The following is a 15,429-nucleotide window of genomic DNA, read 5'->3' on the forward strand; positions in this document are numbered from 1 at the left end:
TATTACTAATTACAATATTTCAGAGGGGGCCCTAGAGACGCAGCAATGGTCTGCACTCACTAAAGAATCTATATAACTACATTTATTAAATGTGTTGTATGTGTATATGACTTCAGTGGTAGTTATAAACAAAACTTTATAAAGATATTTGCATTTTATGCCTGTGTTTGTGAAAGGGTAGAGGGGTAGATCAAAAGTTGCAACCTGGTTTCAGAGCATTTTGTATTATTCTGTAAGTAAATCCGTGACACACCATTTATCAAATGTGCCGAATACAACAGGTGTAGGCCTTACGGTGAAATGCTTACTTACAAGCCCTTAACCAACAATGCAGTTAAAGAAATAGAGTGAAAGAAAATATTTGCTAAATAAACTAAAGTATAAAATAAAAAGTAACACAATAAAATAACAACAACGATAACAAGGCTATATACCGGGGGTACCGGTACCTAGTCAATGTGCGGGGGTAAAGGTTACTCCAGGTCACTTGGCAAGAACAGCTCAAATAAGCAAAGAGAAACGACAGTCCATCATTACGTTAAGACATCAAGGTCAGTCAATACGGAACATTTCAAGAACTTTGAACGTTTCTTCAAGTGCAGTCGCAAAAACCATCAAGCGCTATGATGAAACGGCAGGTAGCTTAGTGGGTAAGAGCGTTGTGCCAGTAACCGAAAAGTCGCTGGTTCTAATCCCCAAGCCGACTACGTGAAAAATCTGTCGATGTGCCCTTAAGCAAGGCACTTAACCCTAATTGCTTGTGTAAGTCGCTCTGGATAAGAGCGTCTGCTAAATGACTAAAATGTAAATGTAAAAATGATAAGTTCATTAGTTACCAGCCTCAGAAATTGCAGCCCAAATAAATGCTTCACAGAGTTCAATTTTTTTTATTTTTTTTATTTATTTCACCTTTATTTAACCAGGTAAGCCAGTTGAGAACAAGTTCTCATTTACAACTGCGACCTGGCCAAGATAAAGCAAAGCAGTGCGATAAAAACAACACAGAGTTACATATGGGGTAAAAAAACATAAAGTCAAAAATACAACAGAAAATATATATACAGTGTGTGCAAATGTAGCAAGTTATGGCGGTAAGGCAATAAATAGGCTATAGTGCAAAATAATTACAATAGTATTAACACTGGAATGCTAGATGTGCAAGAAATTATGTGCAAATAGAGATACTGGGGTGCAAAAGAGCAAAATAAATAACAATATAGGGATGAGGTAGTTGAGTGGGCTAATTTCAGATGGGCTGTGTACAGGTGCAGTGATCGGTAAGGTGCTCTGACAACTGATGCTTAAAGTTAGTGAGGGAGATAAGAGTCTCCAGCTTCAGAGATTTTTGCAATTCGTTCCAGTCATTGGCAGCAGAGAACTGGAAGGAATGGCGGCCAAAGGAGGTGTTGGCTTTGGGAATGACCAGTGAGATATACCTGCTGGAGCGCAGACTACGGGTGGGTGCTGCTATGGTGACCAATGAGCTAAGATAAGGCGGGGATTTGCCTAGCAGTGATTTATAGATGGCCTGGAGCCAGTGGGTTTGACGACGAACATGTAGTGAGGACCAGCCAACAAGAGCGTACAGGTCACAGTGGTGGGTAGTGTATGGGGCTTTGGATACAAAACGGATGGCACTGTGATAGACTACATCCAATTTGCTGAGTAGAGTGTTGGAGGCTATTTTGTAAATGACATCGCCGAAGTCAAGGATCGGTAGGATAGTCAGTTTTACGAGGGCATGTTTGGCAGCATGAGTGAAGGAGGCTTTGTTGCGAAATAGGAAGCCGATTCTAGATTTAACTTTGGATTGGAGATTCTTTATGTGAGTCTGGAAGGAGAGTTTACAGTCTAACCAGACACCTAGGTATTTGTAGTTGTCCACATACTCTAGGTCAGACCCGTCGAGAGTGGTGATTCTAGTCGGGTGGGCGGGTGCCAGCAGCGTTCGATTGAAAAGCATGCATTTAGTTTTACTAGTGTTTAAGAGCAGTTGGAGGCTACTGAAGGAGTGTTGTATGGCATTGAAGCTCGTTTGGAGGTTTGTTAACACAGTATCCAATGAAGGGCCAGATGTATACAAAATGGTGTCGTCTGCGTAGAGGTGGATCTGAGAGTCACCAGCAGCAAGAGTGACATCATTGATATACACGGAGAAAAGTGTCGGCCCAAGAATTGAACCCTGTGGCACCCCCATAGAGACTGCCATAGGTCCAGACAACAGGCCCTCCGATTTGACACACTGAACTCTATCTGAGAAGTAGTTGGTGAACCAGGCGAGGCAGTCATTTGAGAAACCAAGGCTATTTAGTCTGCCAATAAGAATGCGGTGGTTGACAGAGTCGAAAGCCTTGGCCAGGTCGATGAAGACGGCTGCACAGTACTGTCTATTATCAATCGCGGTTATAATATCGTTTAGGACCTTGAGCGTGGCTGAAGTGCACCCATGACCAGCTCGGAAACCGGATTGCATAGCGGAGAAGGTACGGTGGTATTCGAAATGGTCGGTGATCTGTTTGTTAACTTGGCTTTCAAATACTTTCGAAAGGCAGGGCAGGATGGATATAGGTCTGTAGCAGTTTGGATCTAGAGTGTCACCCCCTTTGAAGAGGGGGGATGACCGCGGCATCTTTCCAATCTCTGGGGATCTCAGACGTTATGAAAGAGAGGTTGAACAGACTAGTAATAGGGGTTGCGACAATTTCGCGGCTAGTTTTAGAAAGAAAGGGTCCAGATTGTCTAGCCCAGCTGATTTGTAGGGGTCCAGATTTTGCAGCTCTTTCAGAACATCAGCTGTCTGAATTTGTGTGAAGGAGAAGCGGGGGGGGGCATGGGCAAGTTGCAGCGGAGGGTACAGAGTTGGTGGCCGGGGTAGTGGTAGCCAGATGGAAAGCATGGCCAGCCGTAGCAAAATGCTTGTTGAAATTCTCGATTATTGTAGATTTATCGGTGGTGATAGTGTTTCCTAGCCTCAGTGCAGTGGGCAACTGGGAGGAAGTGCTCTTATTCTCCATGGACTTTACAGTGTCCCAAAACTTTTTGGAGTTAGTGCTACAGGATGCAAATTTCTGTTTGAAAAAAGTTAGCCTTTGCTTTCCTGACTGCTTGTGTATATTGGTTCCTAACTTCCCTGAAAAGTTGCATATCGCGGGGGCTATTTGATGCTAATGCAGTACGCCACAGGATGTTTTTGTGCTGGTCAAGGGCAGTCAAGTCTGAGGAGAACCAGGGGCTATATCGGTTCTTAGTTCTGTATTTTTGAATGGGGCATGTTTATTTAAGATTGAGAGGAAATTACTTTTAAGGAACAACCAGGCATCCTCTACTGACGGAATGAGATCTATATCCATCCAGGATACCTGGGCCAGGTCAATTAGGAAGGCCTGCTCGCTAAAGTGTTTTAAGGAGCATTTGACAGTGATGAGGGGTGGTCGTTTGACCGCGGACCCGTTACGGACGCAGGCAATAAGGCAGTGATCGCTGAGATCCTGGTTGAAGACAGCTGAGGTGTATTTAGAGGGTATGTTAGTCAGGATGATATCTATGAGGGTACCCATGTTTACGGATTTAGGGTTGTACCTGGTAGGTTCGTTGATAATTTGCGTGAGATTGAGGGCATCTAGTTTGGATTGTAGGATGGCCGGGTATTAAGCATATCCCAATTTAGGTCACCAAGCAGTACGAACTCTGAGGATAAATGGGGGGCAATCAATTCACATATGGTGTCCAGGGCACAGCTGGGGGCTGAGGGGGGTCTGTAGCAAGCGGCAACAGTGAGAGACTTATTTCTGGAAAGGTGGATTTTTAGAAGTAGAAGCTCAAACTGTTTGGGCACAGACCTGGATAGTATGATAGAGCTCTGCAGGCTATCTCTACAGTAGATTGCAACTCCACCCCCTTTGGCAGTTCTATCTAGACGGAAAATGTTATAGTTGGGGATGGAAATTTCAGAATTTTTGGTGGCCAGACACATCTCAACATCAACTGTTCAGAGCGGACTGTGTGAATCAGGCCTTTATGGTCGAATTGCTGCAAAGAAACCACTACTAAAGGACACCAATAATAAGAAGAGACCTGCTTGGACCAAAAAAAACGAGCAATGGACATTAGACCGGTGGAAATGTGTCCTTTGGTCTGGAGTCCAAATGGGAGATTTTTGGTTCCAACCACCGTGTCTTTGTGAGACGCGGTGTGGGTGACGGACGGATGATCTCCGCATGTGTAGTTCCCACCGTAAAGCAAGGAGGAGGTGTTATGGTGTGGGGGTGCTTTGCTGGTGACACTGTCAGTGATTTATTTAGAATTCAAGGCACACTTAACCAGCATGGCTACCACAGCATTCTGTAGCGATATGCCATCCCATCTGGTTTGCGCTTAGTGGGACTATCATTTGATTTTCAACAGGACAATGACCCAACACACCTCCAGCCTGTGTAAGGGCTATTTTACCAAGAAGGAGAGTGATGGAGTGCTGCATCAGATGACCTGGCCTCCACAATCAACCCAATGGAGATGGTTTGGGATGAGTCGGACGGCAGAGTGAAGGAAAAGCAGCTAACAAGTGCTCATCATACATTTTACATTTTAGTCATTTAGCAGACGCTCTTATCCAGAGTGACTTACAGTTAGTGAGTGCATACATTTTCATACTGTCCCCCCGTGGGAAACGAACCCACAACCCTGGCGTTGCAAGCGCCATGCTCTACCAACTGAGCTACAGGGGAATCATGTGGGAACTTCTTCAAGACTGTTGGAAAAGCATTCCAGGTGAAGCTGGTTGAGAGAATGCCAAGAGTGTGCAAAGCTGTCATCAAGACAAAGGGTGGCTATTTGAAGAATCTCACTATTATTCTACAATGAAAAAATAAAGAAAAACCCTTGAATGAGTAGGTGTGTCCAAACTTTTGACTGGTACTGTACGTACGGTCACTGTGCGGACAATGTCGTCGATGCACTTATTGATTTAGCCGGTGACTGAGGTGGTATACTCCTCAATGCCATTGGATGAATCCCGGAACATATTCCAGTCTGTGCTAGCAAAACATTCCTATAGCGTAGCATCCACGTCATCTAACCACTTCCGTATTGAGCGAGTCACTGGTAATTCCTGCTTTAGTTTTTGCTTGTAAGCAGGAATCAGGAGGATAGAATTCTGGTCAGATTTTCCAAATGGAGGGTGAGGGAGAGCTTTGTATGCGTCTCTGTGTGTGGAGTAAAGGTGGTCAAGAGTTTTTTCCCCCTCTGGTTGCACATGTGACATGCTGGTAGAAATGAGGTAAAACGGATTTAAGTTTCCCTGCAATAATGTCCCCGGCCACTAGGAGCGCCACTTCTGGATTAGCATTTTCTTGTTTGCTTATGGCCTTATACAGCTCGTTGAGTGCGGTCTTAGTGCCAGCATCGGTTTGTGGTGGTAAATAGACGGCTACAAACAATATTAAGAACTCTCTTGGTAGATAGTGTGGTCTACAGCTTATCATGAGGTACTCTACCTCAGGCGAGCAATACCTCGAGACTTCTTTAATATTAGACATCACGCACCAGCTGATATTGACAAATAGACACACACCCCCGCCCCTCGTCTTACCATACGTAGCTGCTCTGTCCTGCCAATGCACGGAAAACCCAGCCACGACTCGGTGAAACTTAAGATATTACAGTTTTTAATGGAACGTTGGTAGGATAGTCTTAATCATAGATCATCGAGTTTATTTTCCAATGATTGCACGTTGGCCAATAGTACTGATGGTAGTGGTGGTTTACACACTCGCCTCCAAATTCTCACAAGGCACCCGGACTGCCGCCCCACGTTTTCTCTGTCTTTCCTTCACGCGAATGACGGGGATTTGGGCCTGGTCTCGAGAAAGCAGTATATCCTTTGCGTCAGACTCATTAAAGAAAAAATCTTTGTCCAGTTCGAGGTGAGTAATCGCTGTTCTGATGTCCAGAAGCTCTTTTCGGTCATAAGAGACAGTAGCAGCAACATTATGTACAAAATAAGTTACAAGCAATGCGAAAAAACAAACAAAATAGCACGGTTGGTTAGGAGCCCTTAAAATGGCAGCCATTCCCTCCGGCGCCATTCTTTATAATGATACGTGACGTTTCATGTGGTATGCATTAATTTGTGGATGTCCATCATCCATTTCGTATAACAGGGTTCGTACAGACAGTAGCAAGTCAAGTACTTTTTCAAGCACTAATATTTATTTTCAAGGACCATCAATTTGTAATTGTTCCTATTATGCAGTTGTTCTCTAATCACTACCTTACAAGTTATACTCAATAATACGTGTTTCACTACTTATTTACTACATACAGGAGTGATACGTCAGTATTGATGATGTTGACAGTGCACAAGATAATAATATTAAGTTGTCTTTATACTTAAATTGTCTATATATTTCACTAAATGTTAGGTCCCACAGGCTGTCCCAACACATGACATGAAAGCACATTCTAACAGTGTAAAAGGCCCTTAGTTGACTCTAAAATGTTGCATTCTATACCCATTTGAAGAGAAACAAGTTACTAATGTGTTTGATAAGATTAAAGATTCTCTCATGAGACCCTATTAAAATTTTAGGGGACCCATACGTTTGGGAACCACTGTACTACTAACCTCTCTCCCTGCTTGCTTCAATGCTTCCTCTCTCTGTGCATCTCCTTTGCAGCCTGACTCACCACTGTCTGTCTCACTACTCTCGGTAAAGAAAAGGTATTTTGTTATGAGAACTTATAGTAGCCCATCTTTTGATTATAGCTAGCTTAATTTCAGTTAACTGCTCCTGCTGCGGTCAGGCTCTGTTCATCGTTAGCTTCTAACTTCATCCTTCTAGCCAGCTAGCTATAGCTAGCTACCTGGCTAACAGCCAGAGCCATGGAGCTACCTAGCTAGCTAGACATCTGACTGAAATATCAGCAACTATTTACCAGTTGTACACTCATTCTCAGAGAGTCAGCTTTTATTCATTTATTTGGGGAATGTCTGTTGACACGGCAGGAAAATAAATCCCACTCTCAGCGGCTTCTCTCTGCCACTTACCACTGTAGATCTGGGCTGAGGAAGTTTGTTTCACCTCTCGGCCTATGTCATGGGCAGAGTTTTCCGTTGGACAGAGTGGTGAATAAATGCGCTTCTAACAAGGCAAATCCGAGGGAGCTGGTGAACATAACGAACATAGATGAATCATTCATGATTCCACTCGTTCGCAGAGGTAGGGGCGATTAGAACTCAGATCAAGAAGCCTTCTGAGCATTTCCAACGCTAGGAACACAATAATAAGTGGGTAAAAGATAATTAACTAAATAAAAAGGTGAGTGAAAACTGTATAAAAAGGTGTGTAAACTGCATTTACCCTCCACTACATCCCTGGTTGGGTCTGGCAAAACCCATTCATAAACATCAATATCCTGACAGGCAGGTTTGAATCTACATTTGCCCAGCATTTTAGCTATCAATGTGATGTTTGGCTGCGCCTAATCAGTCAGTTCTGCCCCTGTCTGGCTGAGTGGCAGTGTGGGTGGAATGTGCGAGCTCGCCTGGCAACAAGAGCGCAAAAATGTATTTGCATGACCAATACATTTCTAATATATATATTTTTTAATTCAACGTTAGCTAGGCTAGAGGTTAGGAGTTTGGTTAAGGGTTATTAAGGCTAGGGGAAGGGTTAGCTAAAAGGGTTCAGGTTTGGGTTAGGTTTAGCTAACATGCTAAGTAGTTGCAAAGTAGCTAAAAAGTAGTAAGTAGTTGCAAAGTTGCTAATTAGCTAAAATGTTAAAGTAGTCCGTGATGAGATTTGAAACGCAGCCTTTGGGTTGCTAGACATTTACGTTACACGCCCACCCTTCTTTCGTTTTTGCCTTAAGTAACCTTCTGTCTTACTTAACTATACCACCCGTAACATATCATACTAATTTGGGGTTCCGGATTTACATTTACTATGTTACTTCTGGTCTATGAGACCAGGCTGCAACCAGATGTCAAGAATAAAATGTCACACTCACCTGTGTTGGAATGAGCTGCCCCTTCAGCCTAGCCTACTATTTCAGCTGTTTCTAGCTAATGAAACCAAGGTATAAACTGCTGTATCAATGTCCACCTAGGAAAGAAAGACTAAGACAAACCTGCGCGAGCTAATTATTTAGCTGCCCAGCTAAGCTAGCCAGACCAGGTCAAACAGGTGTGTCTGTGTTAGTCAGATTATCCAGTGTCCACAGCAACACTATTAATTATTCTCTACTCCCAGTGCATGTGGTGTACTATGGTCTTAGTCATGCCCTCACTAACCCAAATATTCTCCCCTTCCGGAGGGCTTGAGGTGTGACTGAGCCCTGGCCCAAACTCACATGGCCCCACTCTACTTTAAAGTTCATAATTAACATATACAGCTCTGGATCCATTGCCTTACTTACTACTGCAACAACTTGTGTCAATTATTTGCCCTTTTATAGAATATATTTATCTTTTTACTAATGACTCAAAGGTGTGTGAACATTAACATTGGCTGCATATCCATTGACCTTCTTCCAAAGTGTGGACTTTACATTTTAGTCATTTAGCAGACACTCTTATCCAGAGCAATTAGGGTTAAGTGCCTTGCTCAAGAGCACATTCGACAGATTTGTCACCTAGGGGATTCAAACCAGTTACCTTTCGGTTATTGGCCCAACGCTCTTAACCGCTAGGCTACCTGCCATCCCATTGCAGGGATATAACAATGATGTAAAGTAGCTTACACCTATCCAGTGCTTGGACATCCATGAGGAGAGGGATGGACATTTGGTATGGAGCCATTGGTTTTAGGTGGCTTCATCAACAGATGGAATGCGTCTGTGTCCCAAATGACACCCTATTCCGTATACATTTGGCATTTTAGCAATTTAGCAGAAGCTCTTATCCAGAGTGCATACATTTTCGTACTGGTCCACCGTGGGAATCAAACCTACAACCCTGCCGTTGAAAGCGCCATGCTCTACCAACTGAGCTACACAATAAATAGTGCATTAATTATGACCAGGGCCCATACGGCTTTGGGACGTATACCACCTGTTGAGCCACACCCTGCCTATTGTAAACAATTTCTCCATCCCATTCCCCCAGTTAATCAAATGAAGGGGAGAGGCTCTGAGTATAATGAATGTAGTACATTACTTTTCCTGTTAATGACTTTATTTGATAAACTTCCTTTATTGTGTGTGTACCTTTTAAATAAAACCTTCATCCAGACAAGAAATCCATCTTTGAATATTCCATCAATGAAATGTACCAATGAGATGAATGAGTTGTATTGCAGTTGTGCGTGGTGTTGTTGCCATTCAGCCTCATCTAGCCTTGGAATGGAATAACTGATAACTGACTAAATCAAATCACATTTGATTTGTCACATACACGTGTTTAGCAGATGTTATAGTGGGTGTAGAGAAATGCTTGTGCTTCTAGCTCCGACAGTGCAGTAATATCTAACAATTTCACAACATATACCCAATACACACAAAAACGTAAGGAATGGGATTTAAGAATAAATACATAAATGGACAAGCAAATACCTCATCCTTAGCAAATCTTTGGGGAAAGAAGTCCCACTTCCAGTTTGCACAAATCGTTATTTGACTTGCTGTAATACAGAAATACAGACCGTATAAAAGCATATATTCAAGACCCTATGGTCAGGCGTCATAAAGAAACCATAGTAAGTAATGGAATCCAGGTTTCTGGGTATGTGGGGAGTGGGGTCCGTGACTTGAGGGAGAGAAAGTACCAGTGGAGGCAGCAACAGGCAGGTAGCAGGTAGAGTGGAGCCAGGTGGGATTGGGCCAGGCACGTCCAGGTGTCAGGCCAGGGTGTACTCAGTCGCGGTCCAAGAGCTTCAGGCCCCACGGAAGGGGAGACAGAGACAACATGAGGGTTTCGAGCATGCACTGGGGGTAGAGACGAGTCAATAGTGTTGCTGTGGACACTCGATAATCTAACACACACACACCTGTTAGACCTCGCTGTGATACTGTAGGCCTACTTACAGTGGGGAGAACAAGTATTTGATACACTGCCGATTTTGCAGGTTTTCCTATTTACAAAGCATGTAGAGGTCTATAATTGTATGATTTTAAAGTAATTAATTTGCATTTTATTGCATGACATAAGTATTTGATACATCAGAAAAGCAGAACTTAATATTTGGTACAGAAACCTTTGTTTGCAATTACAGAGATCATACGTTTCCTGTAGGTCTTGACCAGGTTTGCACACACTGCAGCAGGGATTTTGGCCCACTCCTCCATACAGACCTTCTCCAGATCCTTCAGGTTTCGGGGCTGTCGCTGGGCAATACGGACTTTCAGCTCCCTCCAAATATTTTCTATTGGGTTCAGGTCTGGAGACTGGCTAGGCCACTCCAGGACCTTGAGATGCTTCTTACGGAACCACTCCTTAGTTGCCCTGGCTGTGTGTTTCGGGTCGTTGTCATGCTGGAAGACCCAGCCACGACCCATCTTCAATGCTCTTACTGAGGGAAGGAGGTTGTTGGCAAGATCTCGCGATACATGGCCCCATCCATCCTCCCCTCAATACGGTGCAGTCGTCCTGTCCCCTTTGCAGAAAAGCATCCCCAAAGAATGATGTTTACAACTCCATGCTTCACGGTTGGGATGGTGTTCTTGGGTTGTACTCATCCTTCTTCTTCCTCCAAACACGGCGAGTGGAGTTTAGACCAAAAAGCTCTATTTTTGTCTCATCAGACCACATGACCTTCTCCCATTCCTCCTCTGGATCATCCAGATGGTCATTGGCAAACTTCAGACGGGCCTGGACATGCGCTGGCTTGAGCAGGGGGACCTTGCGTGCGCTGCAGGATTTTAATCCATGACGGCGTAGTGTGTTACTAATGGTTTTCTTTGAGACTGTGGTCCCAGCTCTCTTCAGGTCATTGACCAGGTCCTGCCGTGTAGTTCTGGGCTGATCCCTCACCTTCCTCATGATCATTGATGCCCCACGAGGTGAGATCTTGCATGGAGCCCCAGACCGAGGGTGATTGACCGTCATCTTGAACTTCTTCCATTTTCTAATAATTGCGCCAACAGTTGTTGCCTTCTCACCAAGCTGCTTGCCTATTGTCCTGTAGCCCATCCCAGCCTTGTGCAGGTCTACAATTTTATCCCTGATGTCCTTACACAGCTCTCTGGTCTTGGCCATTGTGGAGAGGTTGGAGTCTGTTTGATTGAGTGTGTGGACAGGTGTCTTTTCTACAGGTAACCTGTTCAAACAAGTGCAGTTAATACAGGTAATGAGTGGAGAACAGGAGGGCTTCTTAAAGAAAAACTAACAGGTCTGTGAGAGCCGGAATTCTTACTGGTTGGTAGGTGATCAAATACTTATGTCATACAATAAAATGCAAATTAATTACTTAAAAATCATACAATGTGATGACACTTCTCTCACAGTTGAAGTGTACCTATGATAAAAATTACAGACCTCTACATGCTTTGTAAGTAGGAAAACCTGCAAAATCGGCAGTGTATCAAATACTTGTTCTCCCCACTGTATGTTACTTTTCTGAGTCAATTCAGGTAGCATTCAATGTCCTGCGTTTATGTTAACCATGGCAGCCAGCATTGTAAATAAAGAGATGTGCAGAAAGATAATCAGCCTCTGGTGTCTGTGGATCCTTTCCCATTAATGCATTTTTCATGTCAGCCAAGCCCATCTTTTCAAAGAAACACCACTTAATTCAATCTCTAGTTGAGTAAAATGAGGAGTCTATTGCTTCAGTATTGTTTTCACTTCTTGTTACCTGGTAAATAGCCAACAACCATGGATAACCACAAGGAGAATAAGGTGAGGAAACAGTCCATGTCAGCCAGGACCATCTTTTTAAAGAAACCCATTCATTTTTATCTCTAGTTGAGGAAAATAAGTAGTTTTGTTCTTAGAAATACTATAACAGTAAATTAACAGATGACATTCACTGAAATAAACCTGTCTCCAATATAATTGCATAGTTTACACAGACCCACCGCGGACCTTTGACACATAAATCTCAGTGTGAAAAGACGTCCCATGGTCTGTTTTGTCAACGAACTCAATGTATTCCAAACACTGGTGGTAACCAGATGATCCCAATAATTTAGGTAGCCTAGTAAACGATGCCCCTCTCTGGTCAGCCTCTGGCATGTTCTATCGCGAGTTGTCTGGGACTAGTTTTCCCTGTTTACTTCTCAAATATATTTTACTTATTAAGTCAAATAGGAAATTAACTGCAGTAAACTGGTCTCAAATATATTAGCATAACTAGGCTACACAGAACCATGGCGGATACGTTGTATAATTAGAGTTTTTTTTTATTGTATTAAAACGTGTCTTAGTCCAACGTGCCTAGCTAGCTCTGCCCACTGGGGCGTGGCTTACGGAGCGCTCTTTGAAATAAATGCTCTTATCGGCTTATTCCAACGGATGGAGTTATCTCACCTCACCAGTGAGCACGATCTTCTCCCTTTTCTTGTAGCTAATGTTAGTCCTCCCTGACCAATGGACTGTTGACTTCGCTTTGTCACGCACAGTGGACTTGACTACTTATTTTATGTCAAAAAGGGAGTTAATAAATATTGCAGAATATCTCACATTGAAGTGTGGTGTTTTGAAGACCTAGCTACAGTGGGGGAAAAAAGTATTTAGTCAGCCACCAATTGTGCAAGTTCTCCCACTTAAAAAGATGAGAGAAGCCTGTAATTTTCATCATAGGTACACGTCAACTATGACAGACAAATTGAGAAAAGAAAATCCAGAAAATCACATTGTAGGATTTTTAATGAATTTATTTGCAAATTATGGTGGAAAATAAGTATTTGGTCACCTACAAACAAGCAAGATTTCTGGCTCTCACAGACCTGTAACTTCTTCTTTAAGAGGCTCCTCTGTCCTCCACTCATTACCTGTATTAATGGCACCTGTTTGAACTTGTTATCAGTATAAAGACACCTGTCCACAACCTCAAACAGTCACACTCCAAACTCCACTATGGCCAAGACCAAAGAGCTGTCAAAGGACACCAGAAACAAAATTGTAGACCTGCACCAGGCTGGGAAGACTGAATCTGCAATAGGTAAGCAGCTTGGTTTGAAGAAATCAACTGTGGGAGCAATTATTAGGAAATGGAAGACATTCAAGACCACTGATAATCTCCCTCGATCTGGGGCAAGATCTCACCCCGTGAGGTCAAAATGATCACAAGAACGGTGAGCAAAAATCCCAGAACCACACGGGGGGACCTAGTGAATGACCTGCAGAGAGCTGGGACCAAAGTAACAAAGCCTACCATCAGTAACACACTACGCCGCCAGGGACTCAAATCCTGCAGTGCCAGACGTGTCCCCCTGCTTAAGCCAGTACATGTCCAGGCCCGTCTGAAGTTTGCTAGAGTGCATTTGGATGATCCAGAAGAGGATTGGGAGAATGTCATATGGTCAGATGAAACCAAAATATAACTTTTTGGTAAAAACTCAACTCGTCGTGTTTGGAGGACAAAGAATGCTGAGTTGCATCCAAAGAACACCATACCTACTGTGACGCATGGGGGTGGAAACATCATGCTTTGGGGCTGTTTTTCTGCAAAGGGACCAGGACGACTGATCCGTGTAAAGGAAATAATGAATGGGGCCATGTATCGTGAGATTTTGAGTGAAAACCTCCTTCCATCAGCAAGGGCATTGAAGATGAAACGTGGCTTGGTCTTTCAGCATGACAATGATCCCAAACACACCGCCCGGGCAACGAAGGAGTGGCTTCGTAAGAAGCATTTCAAGGTCCTGGAGTGGCCTAGCCAGTCTCCAGATCTCAACCCCATAGAAAATCTTTGGAGGGAGTTGAAAGTCCGTGTTGCCCAGCGACAGCCCCAAAACATCACTGCTCTAGAGGAGATCTGCATGGAGGAATGGGCCAAAATACCAGCAACAGTGTGTGAAAACCTTGTGTAGACTTACAGAAAACATTTGACCTGTGTCATTGCCAAAAAGGGTATATAACAAAGTATTGAGAAACTTTTGTTATTGACCAAATACTTATTTTCCACCATAATTTGCAAATAAATTCATTAAAAATCCTAAAATGTGAATTTCTGGATTTTTTTTTCTAATTTTGTCTGTCATAGTTGACGTGTACATATGATGAAAATTACAGGCCTCTCTCATCTTTTTAAGTGGGAGAACTTGCACAATTGGTGGCTGACTAAATACTTTTTCCCCCACTGTACATGTTGAAATCAAGAAATGAGCAGAGACCATACGGCAGTGCTGTGTAACTAGAACTTTAATCATATTTGACACAGCTTATGTTATGTCAAATCAACTAACTGACTAGCAAACCAAATTTGTTTTCTTTAATCTGTAGCTCTGGGAGTCAAAGATTCTGCACTCCAAAGCAGTGGATGGCTTGGCCCTCATGAAGAACACCAACTCATACAACTTTGTGCTGCAGCTCCCTCCAAACTATGAACAGACTTTTACAAAACCTACATTCAGTAGAGAGGTTTTACAGTCCAAGGGTACTTCCCAATTATCTCGCCTTCCTCCAAAAGTGTGCACTTGTTCACTTCCCTTCATGAAGTGAAGCCATGAAGTGCTTTGAAAGGCTGGTCATGGCTCACATCAACAGCATTATAATAATATAATAATAATATGCCAGTTAGCAGACGCTTTTATCCAAAGCGACTTACAGTCATGTGTGCATACATTTTTACGTATGGGTGGTCCCGGGGATCGAACCCACTACCCTGGCATTACAAGCGCCATGCTCTACCAATTGAGCTACAGTGGACCACAATTATCCCAGAAACCCTAGACCCACTCCAATTTGCATACCGCCCCAACAGATCCACAGATGATGCAATCTCTATTGCACTCCACACTGCCCTTTCCCACCTGGACAAGAGGAACACCTACGTGAGAATGCTATTCATTGACTACAGCTCAGCATTCAACACCATAGTGCCCTCTAAGCTCATCACTAAGCTAAGGATCCTGGGACTAAACACCTCCCTCTGCAACTGGATCCTGGACTTCCTGACGGGCCGCCCCAGGTGGTAAGGGTAGGTAACAACACATCTGCCACACTGATCCTCAACACGGGGGCCCCTCAGGGGTGCGTGCTCAGTCCCCTCCTGTACTCTCTGTTCACCCATGACTGCATGGCCAGGCACGACTCCAACACCATCATTAAGTTTGCCGACGACACAACAGTGGTAGGCCTGATCACCGACAACGATGAGACAGCCTATAGGGAGGAGGTCAGAGACCTGGCCGTGTGGTGCCAGGACAACAACCTCTCCCTCAACGTGACCAAGACAAAAGAGATGATTGTGGACTACAGGAAAAAAAAAGAGGACTGAGCACGCCCCCATTCTCATCGACGGGGCTGTAGTGGAACAGGTTGAGAGCTTC

Source organism: Coregonus clupeaformis, chromosome 31 (genome assembly GCF_020615455.1).
Source record: "Coregonus clupeaformis isolate EN_2021a chromosome 31, ASM2061545v1, whole genome shotgun sequence".
NCBI lineage: Eukaryota > Metazoa > Chordata > Actinopteri > Salmoniformes > Salmonidae > Coregonus > Coregonus clupeaformis.